Here is a 10,003-nt window from a genome sequence, read left to right on the forward strand (position 1 = left end):
CCTCTTGATCCTAAGCTTGGCCTCTAGAATCCTAGCTTTATGCTCTCTTCTCAGAGGGGAAGTCATCCTCCTCAGAGCAGAGGCATTGGACCCTACTGAGGAATCAGAATGATCAGAACCACTGGAAAGTGACCTGTGCTTTCTGTTTCCACTGTTAGGCCTATATGGAAGGTTAGAGGGGGGCCTACCATGGCCCTCGCCACCGCCAAATAGTCCTGTGTTGCCCAGGTCAGGTTCATCAACCTCATCCTGGTCAGCATCCACTTCATCATCAGAGACCACTGGATCCTCTCCAGTATTCTCTTCTGTTGAGTGATGGCCCCCCTTTCTACTACCTTGGTTACCTGGGTCTGTTGCATTATCTACATCATAAGCCACTAAGATATCTACCAGGTGGTTAAAGGTTGGACTCTGTCCCCGTCTCAGTCTTCTGACCACACACAAGCTTCTCAGTTCCTGAAAAGAGAATGTGTCATACTTAGAAGGCAACCTTTGGTTGTCTTCTGGCAGAGGCCGACTAGGCCCTGCTTCCAAGGACATTGCTAGTGAGGTGTGGTGTGTGCACCTACCTACACTACTTGATTTCCTACTAGAACCTCTCTAGGAGTTGTAGTCAGGGTGTGCTAAGCTCTTACCACCTACGACTACTAAGTTCAATAGAACCTATGTATATAAGACTTGATTTATATGTACCTACACGTACATTGATGTGATCTTTCAGATGATATCTCGAGATTAGTTGGTAAAACAATTGCAAGCTCTTTTCCCAACCGCTGCACACCAATGTGAGAAGTTAGCCTGGCATATGATGTCCACTAGTTCTAGTGGGCACCATGCACCAGTCTAATCGTCCCTTATTGATGGTGGTTGTAAAGTCAACCTTATAGAAAGCTATCCTAGTGGTAGCATGAACCAGCAGTCTTCAGGCTAAGACTTCAGTAGGCGAGTTAAGCAAGTTGCTTTACCATATATAATCCCTTGAGTACCAAATGAAAGGACACCACACAAGGTATATATCAAATATATATGTATTTAATCCAAACACAACCCCTCTGCACTCTTTATGAGGTCAGAGGTCAAAATACAATACAAGTCACACAGTTAATATACGATAAGTTGCACAGTATATGTTATGCCCTAGGGGCCTCACAAACCATATACTAAGAAAGTGGTATAAGTACCACGAGAGAATTAGAAAGCAGGCCTAGGGCCTGGGAATCACTGGGGCTACACTAAACAACCAAAGGTTAGGAAGTAGGAGGCCCACGGGAGACGCGTGCAGTGTCTAAACACAGTCGCGGGTTAACATTGACTTTCAATAGGAAACGAAGAGGTTATAAATATGCAATTTAAGGACACTTCTGGACGGACTAGGATGGACCCCTTTTAAACTAGGACACTTCGAGAGTCAAGACCCACGGGAGCACCAGAGTACTTGTGTTACCTCACCCAGGGAAGCCGGGTGCATAGGTGTCTTTTCGTGTCGGGTTTTGTCGTTATTTTCTATAGATAGCTGCAAAGAAGTGCTGCAGGCGACCAGAGGAAAAGTGTCCGGTTGGATCCAAGGGTGGATCGAAGATGTGAAGAACCTGAAAGCAGATTGGACAGATTCTGGGTCACTAGCCAGTGACCAGGAAGTTACCAGGAAGGAACCAGGTGATGTCAGGTGCTTGAAGGTGAAGAAGGTGAGTTTGTCTCTTCAGCTACGAGGGCCAGACGGCATCAACGATGATCAGGCACTGGATTCGAGCTGTCCCAGGATGGATCTAGATGACTGCGGTGTCAGTATCCAGATTGGACCCAACAAGCCTTGGCAACCCCAACCCATGCAGGATGTTGAGATTGGCTCTGTTGCAGACCAGCAAGGTCTGTGGCACTTCTCCTTTTCAGGGAAGCTGGATCAAGCCTGGAGCAACGAGGAAAGCAAGTTATATTTAAGATGGCATCTTCAGGGGACTCACTACCCAACAGGCAAGGAGCCAGGAAGACGGATCAAGCTCAAAAGCAAAGGTGGGGCACACGGGACACTCGCGGAGTGTGGAGGCCTGGGCTTTGGTGCCAATGGTGCTCGGGCTGGGGCTTCTCATATCCCAATGCACAACTTACTGAGGCTTCAGAAAAGGAGTGCAGGTAGCAAAATGCAGGATGTCCATGATGTCCGGTCCCCCGTCTCTCGTGTCCGCCACATGTCTCAGCTTTGCTGTGGATGTGGGTAGGGGTCAGAGAAGTCTGGAAGTCTAGTTCTTGAGTCACAGAGTCTTCGGGTTCCGATGGGATCCTTGAAACTGCAGACTGGCGAAGTTGCTGTTGGTGCCTGTTTGCACAGGGTGGTCACTCCTTGACCACAAGGGAGATTTCTTCCATCTTCCAGTCAGAATGGAATGCTGAAGGTCCAAGATATGTCTTTCAAAGATTCGTCCAGGATAAAGTAAAGTCCCAGGGACACAGCTCCTATACTTATACTAAGGATGGGAATGGATTACCTGCCTAGGTCCCTCCTATGGGTGGACCTGAGAAGGGAGTGGTTACACCCCTTCCCCTTTGTCCAGTTTTGTGCCAGAGCAGGGCTGGAGTGCACTAGCAACTGGTTTGAACCGGGCTATGCAAGGAGCACATTGTGTGCCCCATGCAGGGTCTGAAAAAGCATCGGCTGATGCAGCCCTCCCTGCCCCAATACACAAAACCCTGTCTGGGGTGGTGCTGGCACCTCCCTGGACAGGAAACCTATTGTCCAGGCCTCCCCTGCCGGAGTTTCGTCCAGCTGCAGGAGGTCAGACTCATGTCTGTGGCAGCAGCATCCATTTTGTGATGCTGAGGCTCTGTTTAACTTTAACCGGGTAAAGCAGTAACTACATGTCTTCTCCCTCTAGAAGGATGGAATGCTACCCCAGCTGCCAGAATTGGCGGCGGGGGTAGTATTCCAAAGTGTTTGACACCTTACACAACATGTTTTGATAAAGCCAAACCAAAGTTAGCATTATTCGAGTGGATTATAATGCACTTAAAAGTATATGGTATGGCTATATGATAGAACAGCTATAAGGAGATGTTCCGAAAGCTGTAGAGGGGATCAGCTCATAGTAGGGCACCCTCTCACATAAAACCAAGCCCTCTGCTTCCAGGATTGTCGAGGCCTACCATAGGAGTGGCTTATAGGTGTATATGTGTCTATATATAAAGGTAGATATAGGGATACTATATCTAAGTAAGCAGTGATTACACCACCTTACCCAGGCTGTGTGAACAGACCTGTGGTGTCATATTGGAAGGAAAACCAGGGGGGGCACAATACATGCTGCAGCTCCTGGTAGGCCCAAGGGGCACCTATGCCCTGGGTACCTACGGTACACTATACAGGGGCTCACAAGGGTGACCCAGTAACCAATCTGGTATGTACCTAAAGTACATGGTATCAATTTAGAGAGAGAACAGCTGGGCTGTGGGTGTGATTAGCAGGCCCACATCCACACTAAAGTCGAAAAACCAGAGAATCACAGCAAAAAGTGGGGGTGACCATAGGAAGTAGACCCTACTCTCCTACAGTAAGTGTATGAGTGTCTGAGTAGATCTGTGAGTGGGTATATGAGTGTCTTAGCGGGTCTGTCAGTAGGTGTGTGAGTGTCATAGTGGGTGTGTGTGTGAGTACATACTCTTGTGTGTGAGTGGGTCAGTAAGTGGGTGAGTGAGTCTCTGGCTGAGTCTGTAAATGGATGTGTGACTCACCAAAAAAGTCTATAAGTGAGTGCATGAGTATCTGAGTGGGTCTATGAGTGGGTGTATGAGTCTCTGAGAGGGTGTAAGAGTCTCTAAGTGGGTATGAGACTGCACATAAATCTATGAGTAGGTCTCTCAGTAGGTGCATGAGTCTCTGAGTGGGTCTGTACATGGGTGCATCACTCTCAGAGTGAATATGTAAGTGAGTTGGGGCTGCACTGGCAATCGTGGTGTTGTCATGAATGTAGCAGGCGATTAAAAAAATACATTTTGTACACATAACTTGTGTCACTAATACCCCCATTTCTCAAACATGGGGTCAGTGTATCTCCACACTGACTCCTTATGTTGGCTTTGACACAAATTTCCGACCCGGGAACCATTCCCAATCAATTAAATGGCAGCCACAACTTTCTGTTCAGGTTTTGTCCAGCCAATCAGAGCATTTCCGTTGGAGCGTGCATTCGCCATTTACCTCCAGAACATCACGATTTAACCAAGATCAATATGAAACCGCTGCAAAATATCCACAGCCCAAAATATCATTATATTGTTCGGTTCACATTTCTCAAAAACTACAAAAGAAATTTGTACCAAATAACAAAAAGCAAAATCTGCGTAACAACATCTAACTTTCTGGCAAATTTGGTGTAATTCAATCCACTGGTTCGGGATGTATGTTCCACAACGCGTTCCTATGGGAATTAACATTACAAACCCACCCTTCTTTTCCACCCCCCTTTCTCAGTCCCCACTGCAAGGATCACCCCCACACTTTCCATGACACATAGACCCTACTTTGACACTTATTTTGGAAAATGTCATGAAGATTGGTCAAATGACGCCAACGTTTTAGGCATGTCAAAAAATGTTTTTCATTGGAAACTAGGTCCTAACTATAACTACCTTCTGGCGATATATATATTCCAAAACAACTTCTCTTTGGCTGGAAGCCCACAAACCTAGAAGGGCAGCATCAGGGGTGGGAAACGTCAACCAGCTATTTATTAAAACACTCTCCAAGACAGAGGAAAGCCATTTGCCTGATTCCAGAAGTTTACAAACATAGGCACTTTATTATCTTGGTGCTTGGCAGGTCACCCTAGTCCAACACATTTCGGCTATCTTAATGAGCCTTGTTCACCGATGGGAATTCTCATTCCCACCTTCAACTTTTCAAAAGTGGCCACACCTCTGAAATGGATGAAAGACTAACATTAGTTCATATACTCTTTCTTCTGGTCATTCTATATATTTTACACTAGTGCTGCTAATGCCAATTTCGTTATAGTAAGGTCTGACTTTCCGTATCAAAGGCCTTTTTTATTTCTTTATTAATTTTGGTACTGTTTGTTGAATCTGCACTAAACGTTCTAAAAAAATTAATTTACTTACCTTGACTCCTTTATTGAAAGTAATCTGCAGGCCAAGAAAAAGGAGGGGTGACAAAACATTGATTTTCAATGTTAATTCCCAGAAAAACTTTTTCTCTCCAAAACTGAACAAAACGTCAGAACAGAAATTTGGTAGGAAGTTAGAACTTTACTCAGAAAGCATGCTTTTCAATATTTGGCGTAAATTCATTAAGTGATTTTTGAAAAATTTGCATTTAAAGAGGTGCTGGGTGTGATCATGATGAATTTAATTTTTGTACTTATATCTGGAGCGTTAATTACTACAGGCTTTCCATGGAATTCTGCAGTACCAAAAATGTAAAAGTACTTGATTCTCATTGGCTGCGGTAGCCTTTTCTACTGTCAACGAATGTGGTACAACAGTCCCCGGGCCAGTACCATGGTACCTAGAGATCCTCTGGCTAGACCCTGCACCCTACCCGCTGCTGGTGTCTAACCACCACTGCACCCCGCCTTCTGCTTTGTGCAGCAAGAGTTGACTATGTCGCCAACATGCCACGGGTGGCCAAGACCCATGACTCCTAGGCAGGGTTGTGTTGAATACCCACCAGGTCTATTGTGCTACAATTCTCTGTGGTTTTAAGAAACCATTGTGCTGCCTGTGATTTTAACCTTGCCGCATTGTATGTTTTTAAACTTGATAATTTTTACCGGGGTTCACTGCTTAGCCCAACCCTCCAGGTTTCCCTCGCTGACGCCGTTCACAGGATCAGCTAATTGGAGAGACAGGGGGCGAGGAACTCACTGTTGATTGGGTGGGCGGACGGGCTGTCAGCAGATTTAAGCACTCGCTGGTGCGACCGCACAGTGACCATTGTGCTGCCTGTGATTTTAACCTTGCCGCATTGTATGCTTTAAAACTTGATAATTTTTATGGGGGTTCACTGCTTAGCGCAACCCTCCAGGTTTCCCTCGGTGCCGCCATTCACCGGATCAGCTGATTGGAGGGACTGGGGGGTGGGGAACTCTCTGTTGATTGGGCGGGCAGACGGGCTGTCAGCAGATTTAAGCACTCGCTGGCGCGACCGCTCAGTGCTGACTCCTGGGCAGGGTTGTGTTCAATACCCGCCAGGTCTATCACGCTACAATTCTCTGTGGTTTTAAGCGACCATTGTGCTGCCTGTGATTTTAACCTTGCTGCATTGTATGTTTTAAAACTTGATCATTTTTATCGGGGTTCACTGCTTAACCCAACCCTCCAGGTTTCCCTCGCTGATGCTGTTCACCGGATCAGCTGATTGGAGAGACAGGGGGGCTGGGAACTCGCTGTTGAATGGGTGGGCGGACGGGCTGGCAGCAAATTTAAACACCCGATGGCGCAAGCGAGAAGCAGACGTGCACGGCGGGCACGACGCTGCCACGCCAAAGGCGTGCCTAAGGCAAGCCTGTCTGCGCCCATCCGTGCTCGGACCGGCTCAGAGCTAGTCCCCCTGGTTCTTGCAGGCCAGACGCTCTAACTTATTTGTCTAAAGCGCTTAGATGTCTGGACCCTGAAGGCGGAAACGCCCACTGCCCTAGATTTTTGCCCAGTACAAGTCCGGGAGAGTTAGAAACGGTTTGCGATCAATGCCACCGGTCCCTCCCTCATATTTTGGCTCTTCCAAGCAATTTTCCTTTTAAAAAGGAGGTGAACCCTCCGAAGTTTGGTGCAGCGACCCATCTTAAATGCCTACTGTTAAATGCCAGGTCACTGGTCAAACATAGCCTGGAATGTAATCTTTTTATTGAAGATCACCAGATTTTGATGGCATTTATAACAGAGGCGTGGACTGACAACACCTCAGGTCCTGATATTGTGAAGGCCTTGCCTATGAACTTTTTGTGCTATACTCTGGGTAGGCCTTTAAGGAGAAGAGGGGGGTTGGCTGTTATATATCACAGCAGTTTTGAACCCACCTTCTCGAACGCCTCCAACCAAGCGTGCCAAGCATTGTCTATCAGGGTTCGTCTTTCTCCCCAAGACACATTTAAAGCTATGTTAATCTATTGTCCTCCAGGGAGCAGGATCACATTTTTGGATTCGTTTGGTACTCTTTTAGAGGAGGGGTTATGTGCAAAGTCTTTTAAGGTCATGGGAGACTTTAATTTCCATCTAGAGAATGTATTAGACCCAGATAATAGGAGACTTATGGAAATCATGAGTGAAGTGGGCTTAGAGCAACGTGTAGTTGGTCCCTCACATGTTGCGGGGCTCACCCTGGATGGGATTTTCTCTAATAATAATGAGCTGGCTATATCTGCAATTGTCCAGGTTCCCTGGTCTGACCATGCGGCTATTATCTTTATGCTTGGTCAAAATCCACGAAATCTGTCTAATAACAAGCCCTGGGAGAGAATCTCCATCCGGGCCTGGAAAAGCATGGACAGCATAGAGATGAGGAAGTTCCAGTCTATAAAAATGCCTACTTTTCCAGCTAATGTTGTAATAGCTGCGGAACCTAACAATGCTTGACAGCTTTTGATATTCCGCCAGAAGTCTGCAATGTTATTTTGGCAGCCTGGCGTCCCTCCACCAAGACAGTGTACACCTGCAGTTGGGGGAAATCATGATATGTTGGTCAGAGAAATAAGTTGACCCTCTTTCTGCTCCCTCATCTCACGTTCTTTTGTTTGTTATTTCTTTGCCCATCACTGTTAAGGGATATCTTTCTGCAATATTTGCTTTTCTGCAGTTGCCTGACCAACCTTCCCTTTTTCAATCCCCTATTGTACAAAGGTTTTTGATAGGGCTGCGAAGCAAAACCAAAGGGGATGATAGACGGAGCGTTGACAATACAAACACTCACCCCCAGTCAACTGATCTGGGTTTAATCCATCACCGTTCTTTAGCTCACTCCGCCACCCCAGTTCAGACATGGCCATATGCAAATCAGTCTGACCCTGTGCCTCATGGGAACAGTCGAGCCCGAACTGCCAAGCCATGTCTTCCATGGACCGGAATCAAGCTTCCCAGGACCGGTTTCTGGCATTACAGCCGTCTTCAGCCGGGCTTGCTTGAATCCAGTGGCAAAGTGAGCAAGGGACTCACGTCTGAGCAGGCCATGTCTGAACTAGGGTGGCAGAGTGGGCTAAAGAACGGTGATGGATTAAACCCAGATCTGTTGACTGGGTGTGAGTGTTTGATTGGTTCAGATGCTCCGTCCATCACCGCCCCCTTTTGTACCGCTTTGTTCGCCATAAGTTGGCAGGGTATGCGGAGACGTGAGTCCCTTGCTCACTTTGCCACTGGATTCAAGCAACCGGGCTGAAGACGGTTGAAATGCCAGAAACTGGTCCTAGGAAGCTTGTTTCCAGTCCAGGGAAGGCATGGCTTTGCAGTTTGGACTGGACTGTTCCCATGAGGCACAGGGTCTGACTGATTTGCATATGGCCATGTCTGAACTGGGGTGGCAGAGTGGGCTAAAGAACGGTGATGGATTAAACCCAGATCTGTTGACTGGGTGTGAGTGTTTGATTGGTTCAGATGCTCCGTCCATCACCACCCCCTTTTGTACCGCTTTGTTCGCCATAAGTTGGCAGGGTATGCTCAGACGTGAGTCCCTTGCTCACTTTGCCACTGGATTCAAGCAAGCCGGGCTGAAGACGGCTGAAATGCCAGAAACCGGTCCTAGGAAGCTTGTTTCCGGTCCAGGGAAGGCATGGCTTTGCAGTTCGGACTGGACTGTTCCCATGAGGCACAGGGTCAGACTGATTTGCATATGGCCATGTCTGAACTGTGGTGACAGAGTGGGCTAAAGAACGGTGATGGTTTAAACCCAGATCTGTTGACTGGGTGTGAGTGTTTCAGATGCTCCGTCCATCACCACCCCCTATTGTACCGTTTTGAAAGGGTTGCAACATATGTTTGTTCCTTTTCCCTTCATTATGCCTCAGTGGGACATTAATCAGGTCCTGACGTTCCTGATGTGCACTCCATTTGAGCCCTTCCATAATTGTCCTCTCTGGCTCCTTACCATCAAGAAAGCCTTTCTAGTGGCTAAAACATCTGCCTGGAGGGTCAGTGAGCTTTAGGCCTCGTCACCCAAGCCTCCTTGCCTGAACATCTACGAAGACAAACTGATGCTTCATATGATGGCTTCCTTTGTTCGGGAAGTGGTCACTCCATTTCATTTAGGTCAAACCATCACTCTACCTACTTTTTAGGCTCCGCCTCTTCCCTTCAAAGAAGAGGAGCAACTTCCCCATTTGGACCCCAAAAGAGGGGTGTCTTTCTACCATAACGCACACAAGAGTTCCAGGTGGACAACCAACTCTTCGTGGGGTATGTCAGAGTGAAGGGAGAATGGTCAGTGCAGAAGCGTACCATCTCCCGATGAATCATGCTCTGTATAAAGATCTGCTATACATTGGCTATGAGACAATCTCCAGAGGATTTACATGCTCATTTCACCAGAACTAAAGCTGCCAACACTGCTTTAACACGCAGAGTTCAGATCCTGGATATCAGTCAGGTGGCAACGTTGGCTTCTTTGCACGTTTGCCAAACCCTACTGCCTACACAATCAGGTCTGGAGGGATGGGCATTTTGCCTGTTTGGTCCTTAAGACTTTCTCATGTGAAAATGGTTCGCAGACCTACCTCTGGGGAGGTATTGCTTGGGTATCTATTCTAAAGTAAGAAATATGCGGTTAGAAATCTCTATCAGATCAACAAGTTACATACCTTTGGTCAAACCTTATCTGGTAGAGCTGCAGATTTCTTATGACCCACCCATCTTCCCCGCTCTGCAAACGGTTTTTTAGGGAGTTGGGTTTTCCTCTTTCAGGACCCTAGTTTTCCAAACCAGTGGTCAGTGTACTCCATGGCTCTGTACCTCTGGCATGGAAAGTCACGAAAAGTATCAGATGCCAGCGTGCCTGGGTGGAGGATATATA

This window comes from Lissotriton vulgaris, chromosome 3_1 (assembly GCF_964263255.1).
Source record: "Lissotriton vulgaris chromosome 3_1, aLisVul1.2, whole genome shotgun sequence".
In the NCBI taxonomy this organism is placed as follows: domain Eukaryota; kingdom Metazoa; phylum Chordata; class Amphibia; order Caudata; family Salamandridae; genus Lissotriton; species Lissotriton vulgaris.